At 54.3% G+C, this 15,898-nt stretch overlaps 1 protein-coding gene across 4 annotated transcripts in view; it reads right to left on the bottom strand.

The window, feature by feature from the left end:
- The window catches only part of CDK1 (cyclin dependent kinase 1), a 56,490-nt gene that overhangs the window by 34,178 nt on the left and 6,414 nt on the right, over positions 1–15,898 (bottom strand). Inside the window, exon 1 of one of the 4 annotated variants that reach the window (XM_030204832.1) lies at positions 197–212. The exons of the other annotated variants lie outside the window; for them this stretch is intronic. The gene's annotated coding sequence lies outside the window, so the exon portion shown is untranslated. Of the gene's footprint in view, positions 1–196; positions 213–15,898 lie in introns of those variants that run through there. 4 annotated transcript variants of the gene reach the window in all.

Here is a 15,898-nt window from a genome sequence, read left to right as displayed (position 1 = left end):
GCTGGCATCTGTCACTACTAGACACCAATCGGGGAGCGCCAGCAGCATTCCTCGCCACAGCATGATGTCCGAGAGCCACCGCTCCATGCTGAGTCGGGCCGCAGGGAGCCAAGAAAGTCTGCATTGATAATCCTGAGAAACTGGAGACCATCTTTGAAATAGGGAATACTGTAGAGGTCTCAGGTGCGCTCTCGCCCAGGGCACCACTTCCAATGTGGCTGTCATCGATTCCAGCAGCTGGACAATGTCTAGCGGGCAGGGCATCCTCAGGAGCAGACGGACCTGATTCTGAAGCTTGCACCGCCTTAGCTCGGGTAGGTATACATAGCCCGAGTCTGTGTCGAACCTGGCCCCCAAATATTCTAGAGATTGCGAGGGGGTCAGGTGACTTTTGGCCATATTGACTACCCAGCCTAGAGATTGAAGTACTGAGACCACTCTGGCTGTAGCTCGATAGCTCTCTGTTACAGAGTCTACTCTGATGAGCCAGTCGTCTAGGTACGGGTGAACCCTGATACCTTCTCGCCTGAGCAAATCAGCTACTACCACCATTACCTTCGAAAAGGTTCGGGGAGCTGTGGCGAGGCCAAAAGGCAAGGCCTGGAACTGGAAATGTTTTCCCAACACCGCAAATCTCAGAAACTTCTGGTGCGGGGGCCAAATTGGTATGTGCAAGTAAGCTTCTTTCAGGTCTAGAGACGTGAGAAACTCTCCTGGCTGTACCGCAGCAATGACGGAGTGCAAGGTTTCCATGTGGAAATGCCGCACTCTCAGGGACTTGTTTAATTCTTTTAAGTCCAGAATAGGGTGAAAAGACCCACCTTTTCGCGGCACCACAAAGTAGATGGAGTATCGGCCGTAGCCGTGTTCGGTGGGAGGTACCGGGGACACGGCCCCTAACTGAATCAGACCTTGCAAAAGTCTCCTCTACCGCCGCCCGTTTGGCAGCAGAACCGCATCGGGATTCCACAAACACGTCTCTTACTGGGGTGTTGAATTATATTCTGTAGCCATCTCTGATCAGGTCCAGAACCCACTGATCTGAGGAAATATTGGCCCACTCCTCGGCAAAGAGGGAAAGATGTCCTCCGATGACAGGAAGAGAGGAGGGGGCCGGCGCACCATCATTGAGAGGGTCGCCCCTGAACTCCAGGCCTAGAGCCGGTCGCTGCGGAACGCTTGTCCGAGCGAAAGGAGTTCCTCTGCTGAAAAACAGGCACGAGAAGCGACCCCAGCAGAACGCCCCGGGCGGTACCTTCTAGCTTCACGGAAGCGAGGTCTAAGAGGAGTGGACCGCCTGGCCTTGGAGGAAGGCCTCGGCCTATCTTCGGGCAAGCGCTGGGGTTTAGGATCTCCCAGGCCTTTAACAATTTTTTTTTCCCAACTCCTCACCAAATAGAAGGCCTTGAAAGGGCAACTTCACCAACCTTTGCTTAGAGGCCATGTCCGCTGCCCAATGTCGTAGCCAAATAAGACAGCGAGCCGCCACTGCTACTGCCATTTGTTTAGCCGAAGCTCTGACAATATCTTAAAGGGCATCAGCCAAAAAGGACAAGGCCGACTCCAGCCGCGGAGCCACATCCGAGAAGGGCTCCGCTTCATCTCCGGGCTGTTCTACTGCCTGTTGCAACCACGCCAGGCAGGCTCTAGCAGCATAACAACTGCATGCAGACACCCGAACAGTAAGACCTGCAATTTCAAAGGACAGTTTAAGTGCTGCTTCCAGCCTACGGTCTTGTATATCCTTCAGGGCAACTCCTCCTTCCACCGGGAAGGGTAGTTCTCTTTGTCACCGCAGTGACTAGGGCATCTACTTTAGGCATTGCAAAGCGAGCCAAATGCTCCTCACGCAGAGGGTATAATTGCTCCATAACCCTGGAAACTTTCAAAGGTCCCTCGGGGTCAGCCCACTGAGCGGAAATAAGCTCTTGGATGGAGTCATGCAAAGGAAAGGCTCGAGCAGGCATTTTGGTACTAGCCATCCTAGGATTCACAGAGGAGACCGTACCACTGTCAGGCTCTTCAATAGAAAGGACCTGTAGGGCATCTGAAATAAGCGCTGGCAGCTCATCACGGTGGAAAATCATCCAGATCCTGTGGTAATTCTGCACCTGACTCTGGCTTCTCAGACCACGAAGGCCTGACAGAACTCTCCGAATCCTCACAGCCCGACCACGGGGGGGAGGGGGGGGGAAGGAGGTGCACCACAATCTGAAGGGGAATTAGCCTTTCTACGCTTTTCTTTATGCCAATTATCAAGGAAAATAGCCTCAGCGGGCAGTCCCAGGCCAGAATCCACCGGGGGGCGGGGGGGGGGGGGGGGGGGGGGGAAACAATAGAAGGGGCCTCAGACGACCCTTGAGGGAGAGCTCTTTTCAGCATGTATGCTTTATGCAATGACACAAAATCAGGGGAGAAAAACTCGCCCTGGGCACCCAGATCCCGTCCGGGGCTAGCCGCTCCCTGAATAGCCTCAATTCGAGGTCCCCCCCCCCCCCCAGGCTCAGGGCTCTCCGTCTCAACGGAGGCCGCGTCATGCGGAGAATTCAAAATGACGTCCGCTGCCAGCTCTGAGCGGGAAGAATCATCGCTCGCCATGCTCGGGCCGGCTCTTACACCTGTACAGCACGATTTATAGAGCCCCGCTGCTGATTTACGCTTGCCACACCAGGAAGGTAAAATTATGTATAATCATACCTGATAATTTTCTTTCCATTAATCATAGCTGATCAATCCATAGACTGGTGGGTTGTGTCCATCTACCAGCAGGTGGAGATAGAGAGCAAACTTTTGCCTCCCTATATGTGGTCATGTGCTGCCGGAAACTCCTCAGTATGTCGATATCAAAGCTCCATCCGCAGGACTCAGCACTTAGAGAATTACACCCACGAAGGGACACTCTGCCCAGCTCACCACCGCCGAAACGGGGGAGGGGAATTAACCCAGCTCATCCCCACACAAGTGGGGGAGGGGAATCCATCCAGCTCATCCCCGCGGAGCGGGGGAGGGACACCACACCCGCCGATGCGGGGGGATCTGGCTTATCCTGCAACCGCAACCGCAGGAGGAGCTGACTGACCCTAACACCGCCGAAGCGGGAGGGGTACAAAGCTGCCCTACAGCCGCACGAAGCGGGAGGGAGTGCCGGCAGAATTTATGTCTCAATCCAGCCCCGTAAAACGGAGGGGAGAGGAATGCAGCAGCTCACTGTAACACAAACTCGTCTCAACTCTTGAAGAATCCAAGTGAAAGAAGAACTTGAACACGAAGTCCTCCTGAAGTAACTGAAGGCTAAACTTGAACCTAAAATTCAACCAGAATATAAACAGTACAGATATCTGGGAGGGGCTATGGATTGATCAGCTATGATTAATGGAAAGAAAATTATCAGGTATGATTATACATAATTTTACCTTCCATATCATCAAGCTGATCAATCCATAGACTGGTGGGATGTACCGAAGCAGTACTCACCCAGGGCGGGACATAGAAATCCCTGACCTCAACACTGAAGCTCCAAACCGGGCCTCCGCCCGTGCAGCCACAGTCAAACGGTAATGCTTGGAGAATGTATGAGCCGAAGCCCAAGTTGCCGCCCTGCATATCTCTTCCAAGGAGACGGATCCGGCCTCTGCCATCGAGGCCGCCTGAGCTCTCGTGGAGTGAGCCTTCAGCTGGATAGGCGGCACCTTCCCCGCGGCCACATAAGCCGCTGCAATGGCTTCCTTGACCCATCTTGCCACTGTAGGCTTAGCAGCCTGCAGACCCTTACGAGGACCTGCAAACAGGACAAACAGATGATCCGATTTCCGGAAATCATTGGTCACTTCCAAGTATCTGATGATGACTCGTCTCACATCCAGATATTTAAGAGCAGAGTACTCCTCTGGGTAGTCCTCCCTACGAAAGGAAGGGAGACAGAGCTGCTGATTCACATGGAAGCGAGAACCAATCTTAGGCAGGAAGGAAGGCACTGTGCGAATAGTCACTCCTGCCTCAGTGAACTGCAGAAAAGGCTCTCGACATGAGAGCGCCTGGAGCTCGGAAACTCTTCTGGCTGAAGTGATAGCCACCAAAAAGACTGCTTTCAACGTCAGGTCTTTCAGAGATGCCCTCGACAAGGGTTCCAAAGGCGGCTTCTGCAATGCTCTTAGCACCAGGTTGAGATTCCACGCAGGCACCACTGAGTGCAGAGGAGGGCGCAGGTGATTAACTCCCTTGAGAAAGCGCACCACATCTGGCTGCGAAGCCAGGGAAACACCCTTCAGGCGGCCCCTGAAGCAAGCCAGAGCCGCTACCTGGACTTTAAGGGAACTGAGCGACAGGCCTTTCTCCAGACCTTCTTGCAGGAACGCCAACACTGAAGAAATTGGAGCAGTGAAGGGAGAAAGTGAGCCTGCTTCACACCATGCTGCAAAGATACGCCAAACCCTGGCGTAAGCAGTAGAAGTAGAGCGCTTCCTCGCTCTCAGCATAGTGGCGATGACCTTGTCTGAGAAGCCCTTCTTCCTCAGACGCTGCCGCTCAATAGCCAGGCCGTAAGACCAAAGGGAGAGGGATCCTCCATCACCACGGGACCCTGATGTAACAGGCCCTGCTCCACTGACAGCCGCAGAGGATCGTCGACTGAGAGCCTGAACAAGTCCGCATACCAGGGACGTCTGGGCCAATCCGGACCCACCAGGATTACCCTGCCGGGATGCTTTGCCACCCGGTCTAGCACCCTGCCCAACATGGGCCAGGGCGGGAACACATAGAGGAGCTCTTGTGTCGGCCACTGTTGGAGAAGAGCATCTACTCCCAGGGATCGAGGGTCCCGTCCTCTGCTGAAAAAGCGCGGCACTTGGCCATTGGCCGATGACGCCATCAGATCTAGGCTCGGCTGGCCCCAGCGCTTCGTGATGTCCAAGAACGCCTGAGCAGATAGTTGCCACTCTCCGGGCTCCAAGGTATGGCGACTGAGAAAGTCCGCCTTGACATTCATGACTCCGGCAATGTGGGCCGCTGAAAGCTGCTCCAGGTTCGCTTCCGCCCACTGGCAAAGACTCATAGCCTCCTTGGCTAGAGGGGCGCTCTTGGTACCTCCCTGGCGGTTGATATAGGCCACAGCCGTGGCATTGTCCGACAGGACCCGTACAGGCTTCAACACCAGTACCGGGATGAACTCCAATAACACCAACCGAATGGCTCTGAGTTCCAGGAGGTTGATAGACCACTTGCCTCTGCAGGAGACTAGAGCCCCTGCGCTGTCCTTCCCAAGCAGTGGGCTCCCCAGCCCATCAAAGAGGCGTCTGTCGTGACGACAATCCACTCCGGGGTCACCAGAGGCAATCCTGCAGACAACTTGTCTGTCTGCGTCCACCAGCTCAGCGCCTTGCGCACTGCTGGGTCCACGGGAAGGCGCACAGCATAATCCTCCGACATCGGAGTCCAGCGCAGCAGCAGAAATAGCTGTAGTGGTCTCATATGAGCCCTGGCCCAGGGCACTACTTCCATCGTGGCCGTCATAGAGCCCAACAGCTGCACGTAGTCCCAAGCCCGAATAGGAGAGGCTACTAGGAACTAGTCCACCTGAGACTGAAGCTTGACAATCCGATTGTCTGGCAGGAACACTCTGCCCACTTGGGTGTCGAATCGAACTTCCAGATACACCAGGGACTGAGTCGGGCGCAGCTGGCTCTTCTTCCAGTTGATGATCCATCCCAGGGAGCTCAAAAGAGCAATTACCCGGTCCATAGCTTTGCCGCACTCTGCATAAGAGGGGGCTCGGATCAACCAGTCGTCCAGATAAGGATGGACTTGTACTCCTTCCTTTAGCAGGAAGGCCGCTATGACCCCCATTACTTTGGAAAGGGTCCGCGGAGCAGTAGCCAACCCGAAAGGGAGGGCTCTGAACTGGAAGTGTCGTCTCAGGACTGTAAAACGCAGAAAGCGTTGGAGAGGAGGCCAGATGGGAATATGCAGGTACGCTTCCTTGATGACCAAGGAAGCCAAGAACTCTCCTGCCTTCACTGCCGCTATAACAGAGCGGAGAGTCTCCATGCGAAAGTGCCTCACTTTCCAGGCCCGATTGACCCCTTTGAGGTCGAGGATAGGCCGGACAGAACCTCCTTTCTTTGGAACCACAAAGTAAATGGAGTAACGTCCCTTGCCAATCTGATTTTTTGGCACCGGAACGACCGCACCCAGGCGGATCAGGTTGTCCAAGGTCTGCTGCACTACCACAGCTTGACCGGAGACTTGCAGGGAGAGAGTACAAACCCGCCTCTTAAGGGTTGGCAGAACTCTAGCTTGTAGCCGTCTCTGATGACTTCCAGCACCCACGCGTCTGAAGTTATAGTGGTCCACTCGCCCAGAAACGAGGACAGCCGTCCTCCAATCTGCACTGGGGCGTGGACCAAGGCCCCGTCATTGGGTACGAGACCCTGGGGGAGGACCGGAGGGAGCACCTCCGGGACGGCGGTCTCTGCGAAAGGAATGCTGCTTGGGGGAGAAATTCCTCTTGAAGGAAGAGGGGGCAGAGGAACCCGACTTGCCCGGGCGGTACCGATGGGCTTCCTGCAACCGTCCTCTGGAGGTATCGGGACGAGTACTAACCCGAGCCCTGACCTCTGGTAATTTCTTGCCCTTAGACGTGCCGAGATCGGTCACGATTTTGTCCAGCTCGACCCCAAAGAGCAGCTTGCCTTTAAAAGGCAATCTAGCCAGGCGGGATTTAGAGGCGTGGTCAGCAGACCAATGTTTCAGCCAAAGCCACCGCCGCGCAGAGACTGTCTGAGCCATGCCTTTAGCTGAGGCTCTCCAGACATCATACAGCAAGTCTGCCAAATAGGCTAAGCCCGATTCCAGGGCCGGCCAATCAGCCCTCAAGGAATGATCCGAGGGGGAAGCCCGCTGCACCATAGTCCGGCACGCCCTGGCCACATAGGAGCCGCAAACTGAGGCCTGAAAACTTAAAGCAGCTGCCTCAAAGGACGACCTTAAGGCCGCCTCCAATCTTCTGTCTTGGGCGTCCTTTAGGGCCGTGCCACCTTCCACCGGCAACGCCGTTTTCTTAGTCACCGCAGTGATTAAAGAATCCACGGTAGGCCACAGATAGGCCTCACGTTCACTCACAGCCAAAGGATAGAGGCGGGACATAGCCCTAGCCACTTTAAGGCTCGTTTCCGGGACATCCCATTGAGCCGCAATTAAGGTGTGCATGGCATCATGCACGTGGAAGGTTCTAGGCGGGCGCTTCGTCCCCAGCATAATGGCAGAGCCAACAGGGGCTGATGGAGAGACGTCCTCCGGAGAGGAAATCTTCAAAGTGTCCATGGCCTGTAACAACAGGTTGGGCAAATCCTCTGGGCTAAAAAGCCGCGCTGCAGAGGGGTCATCCGCTCCAGCCGAGCGGGGATCTATCTCCTCCAAGGAATCCGCAAAGGATCGTTGGGAGACCTCAGACACGCTGCCCTCATCTACATCGGAGGAGACAAAAGTCCTCCAAGGCCTGGAAATCAACCCGAGGGCGTTTACCTCTGGGAACCTCAACCTCTTTATCAGAAGAGGGAGCAGGGGCAGCGTTTGGCATGAGGAAAGCCTGATGCAGCAGCAAAACAAACTCGGGGGAGAAACCCCCCAGACTGTGCACTTCCGCAGCCTGGGCAACAGCCCTAGACGCACTCTCAACCGGCGCTCGCAATAGCGGGGGAGAGACATGCTGCGCATCCAAAATGGCGTCCGGCGCGAAACTCCGTGAAGGAGCCGCGCGGGAAGAACGGCGCTTAACTTTAGCCGCTTTTGTGCCGTCGCCCAAATTAAGGGCGTTCATGGCATTAATGTCTCCAACCTCAAGGGCGGCCCCGAAGAAGCCGTCCGAGCCGCGTGGCCGGCCAAGATGGCGGAGGCGAGGAGCGGGGGATGGGCGTTTATGGCGGGAAAAAACCGCCACGCCGGAGGAACGACCGGGACATTCATCGGTCACTAAACTATCACCCATCAAGGGCGAATCAGGTTGTAAAACCCCCGCATCCCCTCTAGAAGCGCTCCAGCGATCCGGGGAGCGACCCTTTGCGCCCTCGCCCTCCGACGCCATTGCCACGAGGAGAAGAATCGGGGAACCCCCTGCCCGCTATAAAAAGGTAAAATTACCTGCTTGCCGCTCCGAGCTGCAACGAACTGGTGTCCCAGTGAGTAGCTGCAATGAACGTTTAAAGAAACGTCGAATTAAACGCCTTTAAAGACATTTAAAAATATATATTTTTTTTTTTAAACGGAGCCAGCGGGAGGGGGGAGAAAAGGAGGGACCTGGCACCACCAGGTTTGCACTTGCTCAAAAGAGCCCTCAACCCCAGGCCTCAACAAAACCTAAGGATTAGGCTTGGAGGCCTAGCCAGAGCTGCTGCTGTGTGTGACCACCACCTGCTGAGATAGAGAACATACTGAGGAGTTTCCGGCAGCACATGACCACATATAGGGAGGCAAAAGTTTGCTCTCTATCTCCACCTGCTGGTAGATGGACACAACCCACCAGTCTATGGATTGATCAGCTTGATGATATGGAACAGTACTTTACATTCTCTGCAGCCATCGCCGAAAACGGCGGGAAAATTCAAAATGGCGGTTTCGCGCCAAAAACGCCCCGATCGCGGGCCCACCCCGGAGGAGTTAGAAAACACTCTTACCTCACCAGACCGAGTATCACAGCTCCGGTCCCATAGAAGAATCAAAGGAAAACCTCTGTTCCATTTTTTTTTTTTTTTGTTAACGCTGTGAGGAAAGCAGAGGTAATAAGAACTCCGGAGGCTCAGATGAGTGGGAAAGGCAGGGAAAGGCGAACCAATGTGCCTGCATCCACTGAGTGGGAAAGGCCAGGGAAAAGCAAGCACGTCCAGGAAACATAGCGAGGCAAACTCCCCCGGATAATCCTCTCTTCAAAAAGATGGAAGATAAACCACCTGATTGACGTGGAAAGCCGAAACCACTTTAGGTAGAAACGACAGCACCGTCCGGATCTACACCCCTGCTTCAGAAAACTGCAAAAAAAGGATCTCTGGAAGACAAAGCCTGATTTTCAGATATCCTCCTAGCCGAAGTAATGGTCACCAGAAACACTGTCTTAAGTGTTAGATCCTTCTCAGAAACCTTATTCAACAGCTCAAACGGTGGGGCCTGGAGGGCTCGCAGCACCACATTCAAATGCCACGCCGGGCACGGATGCTGCAGAGGAGGCCGAAGCCGAAGACCACATCAGGAGTGAGCTGCTAAAGGGGAACCATCCAGTTTGCCCCTAAAACAAGCTAGCACGGCCACCTGCACTCGAAGGGAATTATATGCCAGTCCCTTTTGAAGACCATCCTGGGTCTGCCCAAAAAGGCGATTCAGCACGCAAAGCACACCAAGCCGAGAAAGCTTTCCACACTCACGCGTACGCTGAAGTAGACTGCTTCCATGCCCCCAAAAGAGTGGCAATGACTGGTCCTGAAAATCCCTTCTTCCTCAGATGCTGCCTCTCAATAGCCAGGCCGTAAGGCCAAAGCGGGAGGGATTTTCCATCTGAACTGGCCCTTGATGCAGCAGATCGGGAGTCACCGGAAGTTGCAATGGTGGCTCAGAGTGCTCAAACGAGATCCACATACCACGGCCATCAGAGCCAGTCTGGGGCCACTAGAACTACCGGCCCCCAATGTCGCCCGATTCGGCAAAGAACTCTCCCTATCAGAGGCCACAGAGGAAAAACATACAGTAGCTGCTGTTCTGGCCATGGCTGGAGAAGAGCCTGCAGATCCTGGCTGCCGTTTGCGGCTGAAGAACTGGAGAACTTTGGCACTGCAAGCCATGGCCATGAGATCCATTACTAGTCTTCTACCAACGTTGAGAGATCAGCCGAATCCAACAGCATCCGTTCCGCTGCATCCAAAAGAGTCCGGCTGAGAAAATCCGCTTGAACATTGTCTTCACCAGCAATGTGCGCTGCCAACAGACTCTGAACATGCGCTTCCGCCCATACTAGAAGACGAGACGCTTCCACTGCCAAGGGAAGACTGCGAGTGCCCCCCTGCCGATTGATGTAGGCCACAGTCGTGTTTTCCGAGAATACACGAACCGCCTGCCCCTGCAGAAGGTCCTGAAAACTCCACAGCTCATTCACGACTGCTCGCAACTCCAGACGATTTATCAGCCAAGTCGCTTCGAGAGGGGTCCACAACCCCTGGGCTACTCGAAGACAATGGGCTCCCCAGCCCGAAAGGCTGGCATCCATCACGACTACCACCCAATTGGGAGCCACCAGAGAAACACCCTTCTGCAAATTGGCTGACCGGAGCCACCATGCGAGACTGTCCCTGGCCCGGCTCAACCAAGGAAGGCGTCCTTGATAATCCAGCAACGTCGGCGACCATCTGCTCAAAAGAAAATTCTGAAGAGGCCGCATGTGAGCCCTTGTCCATGGAATGACCTCCAAGGTCTCCGTCATGGAACCAAGGAGCTGAACATAGTCCCACACTTGGGGAGCGCGACGACTCAATAAGGTCCATACCTGAGAAAGCAATTTGATCCTTCGCCCCTCGGGGAGAAACACCTTCCCCCACTTCGAATCGAATTGCACTCCAAGATACTCCAGACTGAGTAGGAACCAGATGACTCTTCGCCATATTGATCACCTAGCCTAAGGATTGCAACACCGCAATCACTCGGTCGGTGACCACTCGACTCTCCTATGCTGTCATCGCCCGAATCAGCCAGTCGTCGAGATATGGATGCACTCAAATCCCCTCCTTCCGCAGGAACGCCGCCACCACCACCATGACCTTGGAAAAAGTGTGTGGGGCAGTGGCCATTTTGAAAGGAAGGGCCTGAAACTGGAAGTGCTGACTCAGCACCGCAAATCTGAGAAATCTCTGATGGGGCTGCCAAATGGGAATGTGCAGGTAAGCTTCCCTCAAATCGAGAGCCGTCAAAAACTCGCCTGGTTGAACATCAGCAATAACTGCCCTTAATGTCTCCATGAGGAAGTGATGAACCCGCAAAAACTGGTTTACTTTTCTGAGAACGAAAATAGGCCGAAAAGTCCCTCCCTTCTTTGGAACCACAAAGAAGATGGAGTACCAACCTGTGCGCCTTTCAAGAAGAGCAACAGGCACGATATCCTACATCCTTAGCAGGTCTCCCAAACACTGCAGAACTGCTGTCCTCTTGGCCTGCGATACACAGCGGGACTCCAAAAAAATGTCTATGACAGGAGAAGAATTCTAGCTTGTAACCTTCTCGCACCAGAGGACCAACTGGTCTGAAGTAATTCTGGCCCAATCTGGAAGAAACAGAGAAAGCCGACCACCGATCTGCTTTTCTCCCGAGTGGACCTGCGCCCCATCATTGGGAGGCCCGAGAAGGAGCCCCCTGACGAGATGGGTGTCCAGCCAGATGCTTCTCGTTGCGAAAGGAAGAACGCTGCCCAAAATGAGGACGCTGAAAGGCTGTGTTGGACCGCCCCGGGCAATACCGTCACGTTTCTCTGAAACGTGAGCTTGAGGCTCCCTGCCTGGAAGTAGACTTGGGTCTATCCTCCGGAAGACACTGAGATTTGGAATCCCCCAAATCTTTAACAATCTTTTCTAGGTCTTCCCCAAAAAGCAATTGCCCTCGGAAAGGCAATTTAATGAGCCGTTGCTTAGAGGCCATATCTGCGGCCCAATGACGGAGCCAAAGAAGACGCCGAGAGGAAACGTCAAGGCCATGAGTTTGGCCGAAGCACGTACCAAATCATACAAGGCATCCGCCAAGTACGCCAGCCCAATATCCATCGGCGACATCTGAGGAGTTCCCGACATATCAGACTCCGAAATCAAATCCATGACAGAATGTAGCCAACTGAGACAAGCTCTAGCCGCATAAGAACTACAAACAGAAGCTTGAAGTGTCAAAGCGGCCACTTCAAAGGCACGTTTTAAAGAGGCCTCTAGTCGTCTGTCTTGCATATCCTTAAGTGCTACACCACCTTCCACTGGAAGAGTAGTCTTCTTAGTGACCACCGTCACCAGGGCATTCACCCTAGGTAGAGGTTATCAATAGAAATCAAACAAAATAAAACATGGAAAAGAAAAAGTGAATGATACATACCTGTAGCAGGTGTTCTCCGAGGACAGCAGGCTGATTGTTCTCACGACTGGGTGACGTCCGCGGCAGCCCCCACCAACCGGAAGAAGCTTCGCGGGCGGTCCGCACGCAGGGCACGCCCACCGCGCATGCGCGGCCGTCTTCCCGCAAATGCGCGACCGTTCCCGCCAGTTGAATGACAAGCAAAAATGATGAAAACGCAACTCCAAAGGGGAGGAGGGAGGGTAGGTGAGAACAATCAGCCTGCTGTCCTCGGAGAACACCTGCTACAGGTATGTATCATTCACTTTCTCCGAGGACAAGCAGGCTGCTTGTTCTCACGACTGGGGTATCCCTAGCTCTCAGGCTCACTCAAAACAAGAACCCAGGTCAATTGAACCTCGCAACTGCGAGGGTATAACAGAAATTGACCTACGAAGAACAACTAACTGAGAGTGCAGCCTGACCAGAATAAATTCGGGTCCTGGAGGGTGGAGTTGGATTTACACCCCAAACAGATTCTGCAGCACCGACTGCCCGAACCGACTGTCGCGTCGGGTATCCTGCTGGAGGCAGTAATGTGATGTGAATGTGTGGACAGATGACCACGTCGCAGCCTTGCAAATCTCTTCAATAGTGGCTGACTTCAAGTGGGCCACTGACGCTGCCATGGCTCTAACACTATGAGCCGTGACATGACCCTCAAGAGCCAGCCCAGCCTGGGCGTAAGTGAAGGAAATGCAATCTGCTAGCCAATTGGAGATGGTGCGTTTCCCGACAGCGACCCCTAGCCTGTTAGGGTCGAAAGAAACAAACAATTGGGCGGACTGTCTGTGGGGCTGTGTCCGCTCCAGGTAGAAGGCCAATGCTCTCTTGCAGTCCAATGTGTGCAACTGACGTTCAGCAGGGCGGGTATGCGGCCTGGGGAAGAATGTTGGCAAGACAATTGACTGGTTAAGATGGAACTCCGACACCACCTTCGGCAGGAACTTTGGGTGGGTGCGGAGCACTACTCTGTTGTGATTAAATTTGGTATATGGAGCATGAGCTACTAGGGCTTGAAGCTCACTGACCCTACGAGCTGAAGTAACTGCCACCAAGAAAATGACCTTCCAGGTCAAGTACTTCAGATGGCAGGTATTCAGTGGCTCAAAAGGAGGTTTCATCAGCTGGGTGAGGACGACGTTGAGATCCCATGACACTGTAGGAGGCTTGATAGGGGGCTTTGACAAAAGCAAGCCTCTCATGAATCGAACGACTAAAGGCTCTCCAGAGATGGCTTTACCTTCCACACGATAATGGTAAGCACTAATCGCACTAAGGTGATTCCTTACTGAGTTGGTCTTGAGGCCAGACTCTGATAAATGCAGAAGGTATTCAAGCAGGTTTTGTGCAGGGCAAGAACGAGGTTCTAGGGCCTTGCTCTCACACCAGACGACAAACCTCCTCCACTTGAAAAAGTAACTCTTTTTAGTGGAATCCTTCCTAGAGGCAAGCAAGACACGGGAGACACCCTCAGACAGACCCAACGCAGTGAAGTCTACGCCCTCAACATCCAGGCCATGAGAGCCAGGGACTGAAGGTTGGGGTGCAGCAACGCTCCGTCGTTCTGCGAGATGAGAGTCGGAAAACACTCCAATCTCCACGGTTCTTCGGAGGACAACTCCAGAAGAAGAGGGAACCAGATCTGACGGGGCCAAAAGGGCGCTATCAGAATCATGGAGCAGTGGTCTTGCTTGAGCTTCAGTAAGGTCTTCCCCACCAAAGGTATGGGAGGATAAGCATACAGGAGGCCGGTCCCCCAATGGAGGAGAAAGGCATCCGACGCTAGTCTGTCGTGTGCCTGTAGTCTGGAACAGAACAGAGGCAGCTTGTGGTTGGTCTGAGAGGCGAAAAGGTCCACCGAGGGGGTGGCCCACTCTCGGAAGATCTTGCGTACCACTCTGGAATGAAGCGACCACTCGTGCGGTTGCATGACTCTGCTCAGTCTGTCGGCCAGACTGTTGTTTACACCTGCCAGGTATGTGGCTTGGAGGAGCATGCCGAACTGGCAAGCCCAACGCCACATGCCGACGGCTTCCTGACACAAGGGGCGAGATCCGGTGCCCCCCTGCTTGTTGGTGTAATACATTGCAACCTGATTGTCTGTCCGAATTTGAATAATTTGGTAGGACAGCCGGTCTCTGAAAGCCTTCAGTGCGTTCCAGATCGCTCGGAGCTCCAGGAGGTTGATCTGCAGATCCTTTTCCTGGAGGGACCACAGACCCTCGGTGTGAAGCCCATCGACATGAGCTCCCCACCCCAGGCGAGATGCATCCGTCGTCAGCACTTTCGTGGGCTGCGGAATTTGGAATGGACGTCCCAGGGTCAAATTGGTCCGGATGGTCCACCAGAGCAGTGAAGTGCGGCAACTGGTGGAGAGGCGGATGACATCTTCTAGATTCCCGGTGGCCTGAAACCACTGGGAAGCTAGGGTCCATTGAGCAGATCTCATGTGAAGACGAGCCATGGGAGTCACATGAACTGTGGAGGCCATATGACCCAGAAGTCTCAACATCTGCCGAGCTGTGACCTGCTGAGACGCTCTGGTCTGCGAAGCCAGGGACAGGAGGTTGTTGGCCCTCGCTTCGGGAAGGAAGGCCTGAGCCGTCTGGGTATTCAGCAGAGCTCCTATGAATTCCAGAGACTGTGTTGGCTGGAGATGGGACTTTGGGTAATTTATCACAAACCCCAGCAGCTCCAGAAGTTGAATAGTGCACTGCATAGACCGGAGGGCTCCTGCCTCCGAGGTGCTCTTGACCAGCCAATCGTCGAGATATGGGAACACGTGCACTCCCAGCTTGCGTAGGTACGCTGCTACCACCACGAGACACTTTGTAAACACTCGTGGGGCAGAGGCGAGCCCAAAGGGCAGCACACAGTACTGAAAGTGCCGTGCGCCCAGGCGGAATCTGAGATACTGTCTGTGAGCTGGCAGTATCAGGATGTGAGTGTATGCGTCCTTTAAATCCAGGGAACATAGCCAATCGTTTTTCTGAATCATTGGCAGAAGGGTGCCCAAGGAAAGCATCCTGAACTTTTCTTTGACCAGGAATTTGTTCAGGCCTCTCAGGTCTAGGATGGGACGCATCCCCCCTGTTTTCTTTTCCACAAGGAAGTACCTGGAATAGAATCCCTGCCCTTCTTGCCCGGGTGGTACGGGCTCGGCCGCATTGGCGTTGAGAAGGGCGGAGAGTTCCTCTGCAAGTACCTGCTTGTGATGGGAGCTGAAGGATTGAGCTCCCGGAGGACAATTTGGTGGCAGGGAGGCCAAATTCAGGGCGTATCCGCACCGCACTATTTGGAGAATCCACTGGTCGGAGGTTATGAGAGGCCACCTTTGGTGAAAAAATTTTAACCTCCCTCCGACCGGCAGATCGTCCGGTACGGACACTGAGGGCGGCTATGTTCCCGTGGATCCAGTCAAAAGCCCGTCCCCAGCTTTTGCTGTGGAGGCGCAGGGGGCTGCTTAGGCGCACGCTGTTGACGAGAACGAGCGCGCTGGGGCTGTCCCTGTGCCTGACGAGGCCTTCGGGCCGGCTGGGTGTACCTACGCTTTGCAAAAGAATAGGGCACAGCCTGCCGGACCCGGGAAAAACGTCCACCTGCTGAGGTGGATGCTGAAGGCGCCCGGTGGGAGAGCTTGTCGAGAGCGGTTTCCCGCTGGTGCAGTTGGTCCACCAGCTGCTCGACCTTCTCACCAAAAATATTATCCCCCCGGCAAGGGACGTCGGCCAGTCTCTGCTGGGTGCGGTTGTCCAGGTCAGAGGCACGCAGCCATGAG

This window comes from Microcaecilia unicolor, chromosome 5 (genome assembly GCF_901765095.1).
Source record: "Microcaecilia unicolor chromosome 5, aMicUni1.1, whole genome shotgun sequence".
Classification (NCBI taxonomy): Eukaryota; Metazoa; Chordata; class Amphibia; order Gymnophiona; family Siphonopidae; genus Microcaecilia; species Microcaecilia unicolor.
This window is presented reverse-complemented; position numbering and strand designations above follow the sequence as displayed.